This window comes from Prionailurus viverrinus, chromosome F2 (assembly GCF_022837055.1).
Source record: "Prionailurus viverrinus isolate Anna chromosome F2, UM_Priviv_1.0, whole genome shotgun sequence".
In the NCBI taxonomy this organism is placed as follows: domain Eukaryota; kingdom Metazoa; phylum Chordata; class Mammalia; order Carnivora; family Felidae; genus Prionailurus; species Prionailurus viverrinus.
The window spans coordinates 63,558,688-63,565,007 of NC_062578.1; positions in this window are offsets into that span (position 1 = coordinate 63,558,688).

The following is a 6,320-nucleotide window of genomic DNA, read 5'->3' on the forward strand; positions in this document are numbered from 1 at the left end:
CTCCAGTAAAGATTCCAACCTAACAGCGAGCAAATGTATGCAGATCCATTAGCATAGATTTCAACTAAAGTAGTAAGTTTGGGCTAAATATTTTACAAGGCGTCACACACAGGAAATATTTGGAGTGAGCATTCCCATAGTGAGGGATGCCTCTCCTCTATGCTTTGTACTCTCTATGTTGCCAAAAGGCTTATATTTCTAATGTCAATGCTATTCTAATTAATAAGTTTCCCTATTTGAAACCATTAATAGTTTTTCACAAGTATGAAAAAAATTCCAAACCATGAACATGCCATTCGAGGCCATTCATAACCCGACTCAGCCTATCTTTCCAGCCCCATCCTAACCTCTGCCAGCTATATTCTAAACCATACAAAGGCCCTTGCTCAAACAATCCATACACACGTACTGGTTCCTCTCTTTGGAACATCCTTCTCTATCTGGCACCATACGGACTTTCTCTTTTTTCAAACTTCTAATGCCTCCTCTTCCTTCCTCATACACAGCAGATAACTTTGCCTTTTATTTCGCTAAGAACATTGAAGAGATAATGTTGCTTTCTGCTTCGCTAAGAAAACTGAAGAGAATACACCACTCTCAGCACCATAACTATAGACCCCGTTGCATCTGTACCTATAAACAGTGCCTTCCTTCGTGTTACTATAGATAAAATGCCCATGCTTCTATGCAAGGCTGGCCCCTGTATGTTTGTGCTAGATCCTTATGTTCTTGTTGGCCCAAGGCCATTACTCCACTGAGATCTCCCTTCAAGAAAAAAACTTGTGGGGTGCCTGGGCGGTTCAGTCAGCTGAGTGTCAGACTTCAGCACAGGTCATGATCTCACGGTCTGTGAGTTCAAGCCCCGTGTTGGGTTCTGTGCTGACAGCTCAGAGCCTGGAGCCTGCTTTGGATTCTGTGTCTCCCTCTCTCTCTCTCTCCCCCTCCCCCACTCATGCTCTGTCTCTCTCTGTCTCTCTCTCAAAAATAAAGAAACAGTAAAAAAAAATGTAAGAAGAAACAAACCTGCTATTCAGTTGCAAGGAGGGCAGTTAGATGATAGCCTTCAACTTCAGAGCTTTTTTGGATCTAGCTTTCAAGGTAAGACTTTGGTTTCCTGTATAGCCCTCAGCTAATCATGGACCATTAAAACACTACTACGATCTATTTCTCCTCAACATGGGATTCGTTTAATAAGAAATTTTGCTCTGAAGTTTCCCTTTGCTTTTTCTGAAGCTCTCCCTACTCAATGCTGCTTCTATCCCCTTTATCTCACAGATGTCAGATATGGATCATGAACTAAAGGTTTCCCCTATTAATCTGCTTCCTTCCCCCTTTACCTTTCAGAGATTCTTATAGGGAACCTCTTGCACTGCTAACTTCATCACAGTGTCTACTTCCTGAAGGACGAGAACTACCAGAGTTAATACTCTGAATGGGTTGAGAATAGGATTTGAGAACTGAATCCCTTACCTTCAAGCTGCCAGTAAGGGGACACAAGTGGTCAGAACTTTGCCAGGACATCTGTGAAGTAAAAGACAAATTGTTTCAATGTGCATCTCCTACAACAAGGAAGGAACTTCTTTGGTTCCAGGAATAATGCTCTCACCTACACACTGATTGACGTGAAAAGGAGCCAGCTTTGAGTGAGTGTGAAGAGCTATGCAGCAGGTCCAGACTGTGGTACAAGTAGTCATAGCACTTGGGCCATACATTCTAGAAGATCCTGTATTATTGGAGGTGTCTGTTGTGGAAGAAGACGCAGCATGGAGTTTATGGCAAGGACCATCGGGCGTACTACAAGGCAGTGTCCTGAGGTTCAACAGCAAGGGCACGCCATATGCAGGGGAGAGTTATTTGCCTTTTAAAAACAGCTTCCTGGGAGTTAGTGGGCCTTGGCTGAGATGGAATACTTGACCATGGGACACCAAGTAACCATGCCAGAAATTCTCAAGAGCTGAGTTATATTGGAACTATCAAGTCATCAAGTCAAATAGTCCCAGCAGCAATTCACACTAAGATAAAAATGGTAGATGCATCCAGGATTAAGCACTAGCAAGACTAGAGGGTACAAGAAAGCTATATGATCAAGCATACCAGACCCCCATGTCATCATAATGGCCGCGTGCCCCTCCATCAGCTCACACTAATGAACCTATAAGGGAGAGAATCTACAAAACCATCAGAAGCAAGAAGAAACAGCCTGAACTTAGTTAATGGACAGTTCAGTATATGGGTGCAAGCCAAAACTAAATGATAACTGCATGACAGCCACACTCAGAAATGACCTTGAAAGATAGAGAGAGGAAAATCTTTACGCTGGGCTGAATCTTAAACAGCACAACTGGTTTATCCACTTTTAACGGAAAGATAAGTGGCCTAAGGTGAAACTATATATGGAATCAACATCAGTAGCATATAAGCCTGGCAAGTCGGTCAGGAGTCTGAAGGAAAAGAGGCTAGAAGGTTGGAGATGAATTCTTGAAAAAAGACTTCGAGACAAAAATTTCGGTGTAGGAGGGTGAAGATGTACACATGGGAGTGAGCATATATGTATTTGAAATATATTCTTATCACATATTAATAACTCCCAGAAAGTATTCATAATTGAAAAGGCATTGAGTAAACAAGGAGAAAAATTGGCTGAGCCATTTGACATTAGCCAGTGTTTATCATCAGCCACCCTTGTACTGGCATGATGGTTCCATGAATGTAGTGGCTACAGCAACAGAGATGAAGAGTAATCATGGGCTCTCCCTTACCAATTCCTCTGAAAATCTAACCTTTAACAACAGAGCCCCAAAGTGTATCCCTAACATGGCCCTATTCCTTGAGGAGACTGCCCAGCCACCTGGTGACAAGATAACTATACTGGATCACTGTGAATCTCATGTCTGCTGTGCATCTGGCTGCTTCTGTCTCATGAGAATAATACCCTCTATTTCTCTTCCTAGTCCCAAATCTCCTATGAATGCCTTTCATTGGAAAATGACCCAGGAACCAGTTGAGCAAGAGAATTCAGGAAATACAGTTCTTACCTTCTCTTCTGTGATATAGAGCACCTAGAAGGAGTTGGCTGTGAGACCAAGTTAACCACAGACACTTTACCATGGTCCATCCCTTGTCAGCCTGGCATTTATACACACCCTTGTTGCCCATAATTAAACTTCTGAGTTAAAGCAATAATAATTGTTGATGGCTGACTTTGTAACAATCTTCAAGTGTGATATGAGTATCAATGAGGAAAATAAAGGGATTTGACCCAGGCAAAATAAATAATTTGTCTCTTGGTGAGAGAGTTATAGGTATTCTTTCTTTGTTGAAAGAGTTTATTTATTTATTTATTTATTTATTATTAAATAAATTGGACATCTTAAAGAGAGGCAGGAAAGCATAGTAGTTAAAAAGCATGGACTCCCAAGCCAGGTTGTTTGGGTTCGATCTTATCTCTACTTCTTATGCGCTTTCATTGGACCAGTTGCTTAGCATCTTGGTGTCTCACTCTCCTTCTCTGTAAAACAGAGATAACAACAGTACCTATTTCAGAGGGTTGTTGTGATAACAAACATGTTCAAGTACATTAAAACACCTAGATCAGTGTCTCCCATATAATGAACATCCTATAAGTTTGGCTGTGATTTTTTCCCATCTTGAGGACAGTTTGTGGTTGTTCTTGCAGGCAAGAGAATGACCCAACGGCCTTTTATAATCTCCTTTAATGCAGAGTTTCAGAGATTTTGTGATTTAAAAGTTGGGGAACGTGCCCAATCCTAAAAGCTTCCCCACCGCTCCTGCCTCATCCTCACCCTCGCTGTCCTCTCCATGGAAGGAATGCTCTTAGCAGCCATGGGAAACAGCACTGACTCATGCTCTGCTCTGCCACCACACTCTACCATCAACCAGTCCACCTGATCTAGTCACCTTCTCATCAACCTACCTTATTCTCCCTTCTTTCTTCCATTTCAAAAAATTTTCCATGCCTCTTCTGGTGTTTGAGGGTTTTCTTAAGTCTTCCTAGACAGTAACTCTGGTTTGGTTCATGGAAGAATAACGTCAAGCATACTCCTGGGATGGAAATTGCAAAGGCCCGGAAGTATGCCAGCATTCCAATTTGGAATCCAGAGGGTCAGGAGTTCCATGGCTGGTGCGCACTCAGCACTTTGCTCCCTTATATTATTGGTGCACATCAGATTATAAACTCTTTTAAGGACATGACTTGTGTTTTATTCATCTTTGTATCTTTCCTAGTATCTGGCACAACGTTTTGCTTAATAGAGGATTGGTAAATGGAAATAAATAGAATAAAATGGAATTTAATGTTCTTGTAAATTCATGAATAGTTTAATTGCCTAGCAGTGAGGTTATTTTCTGATATTTTCTTTTTATTTGAAAAACATTATTTTTAATATAGAAAAATTGTAAATATAACAAAGATGATAATGCCATCATCCAGAGATAGCTACTGTCGTTACTTCTTTTGCATTTCTTTCTAATACTTTGATATTTTTTACTTAGATATCAATATCCTTTTTGTATGTTATAAAGGTTTTTTTAACTGAATTTATTTTCTATTATTTACCTTAAAAAATAATATTGGAGGGGCGCCTGGGTGGCTCAGTCGGTTGAGCATCCGACTCCAGCTCAGGTCACGATCTCACGGTTCGTGAGTTCGAGCCCCACGTCAGGCTCTGGGCTGATGGCTCAGAGCCTGGAGCCTGCTTCCGATTCTGTGTCTCCCTCTCTCTCTGCCCCTCCCCCATTCATGCTCTGTCTCTCTCTCTGTCTCAAAAATAAATAAACATTAAAAAAAATTAAAAAAAAAATATTGGATACATCAGGTCCAACTTCTTTAATATGAAAAAGGCTAAATGTCAAAAACCTGTGAAGCTCCTGTTGTTGGAAAAATGTTAGATTAATTCTCTCTTTTTTAATCTAGAACAAGACGAGAACATCAATAATTTAATTTACTCATTTGTTTACTTATCAACAAATGGTTATAGGACTCCTGTATGCCAGAGAGTTACATGCATTGAGGATATTCTAGTAAGCAAAACAGATGAAAAATGTGTCCCCTTAGAGACATTATATTCTAGAGGGGAAAGAGAGAAGTAAAAAATAATAAATCAATACGTGTCACAGAGTGTGTTAAGTAGTTACAAATACTTTAGAGAACAAAGAAAGCAAGACATAAGGCTAGAAAATGCTTGCAGGTGTCTGTTTTAAATGTTCTGAGAAGGGGCTATCTGAGCAAGGATTTGAAAAAAGTGAGGGGGTAAGCCATGCAGATATCTGGGATCAGAGCTTGTAGGCAAACACAGATTAAGTGAGAAGTGAAGCTTGGACTAGAGTAAAAGATGCCTGGGTTGTAAAATTTAAGGAAGTCCCCACTCTTGGTTTATGCAAATACAGTTGATCCTGGAAAGGCTGGGAGGCAAACTGTCCCCAGAAGGTTTCAGAACCAGTGTGGCCTTTTGTGCCCCATGCAAAGGGCATCCAGGCATCCATCCTGTATGGACAGCACCTCACTAGGTTAGAGGTATAAAGTGGCCAATGCAAGGCCTCTGGGGCACTGCAAAGAGGTTGGCTTTGATCTGAATAAGATGGGAAGCCATTGTAGGTTTTTGAACCGAGGAGTACTCTAATACAACTTAAAAAAGAAAAACAAAGGAATAAAGATATAAAAGAATGAGATAAAACTGCTCTTATTTGCAGATGATGTAATTCACATTGAAAACCTGAAAAAGATCAACAGAAAATATGTGGGAAAAGTTAGAGATGAGCATGGTTGCTGGATTTGAGGCCAATTTATGAAACAATAGTGTTCCTCTGTGACAGATACATCAACAAGAAAATATTGTAAAAATCAATATGTGATTTATAAGAGCAAATAAATAAATCTGTACATTGTCTAGGCACTAATTGAACAAAAATGCCCATGGTTCTTACAGGAACAAAATTTTTAACTTTATTAAAAACATAAGGAAGATTGGAATAAACTGAGTTGAAGCTCATGTTAAGGAGTTAATATTTATAGATCTCCAAAGACATCAATAAGTTTAATACAAAAAAATCAAGTTTCCTCTACCAGTAATGACCAATTAGAAAATACAGAAAAAATTAAAATACCAGTCTGCAGGTAGAAACAAATCCTCTCAACAACTCTATAAATATTGATCAAGACTTCATGGAGAAACATTTTAAACTCCACTAAAATATGTAAAAGAAAATTTACAAAAAATAGCAGTATACCATGTTCATGAATGAGACCAATTAGCATCATAAGCATGTTACTTTTCCCCAAATTTATAAATCTAATGCTATTC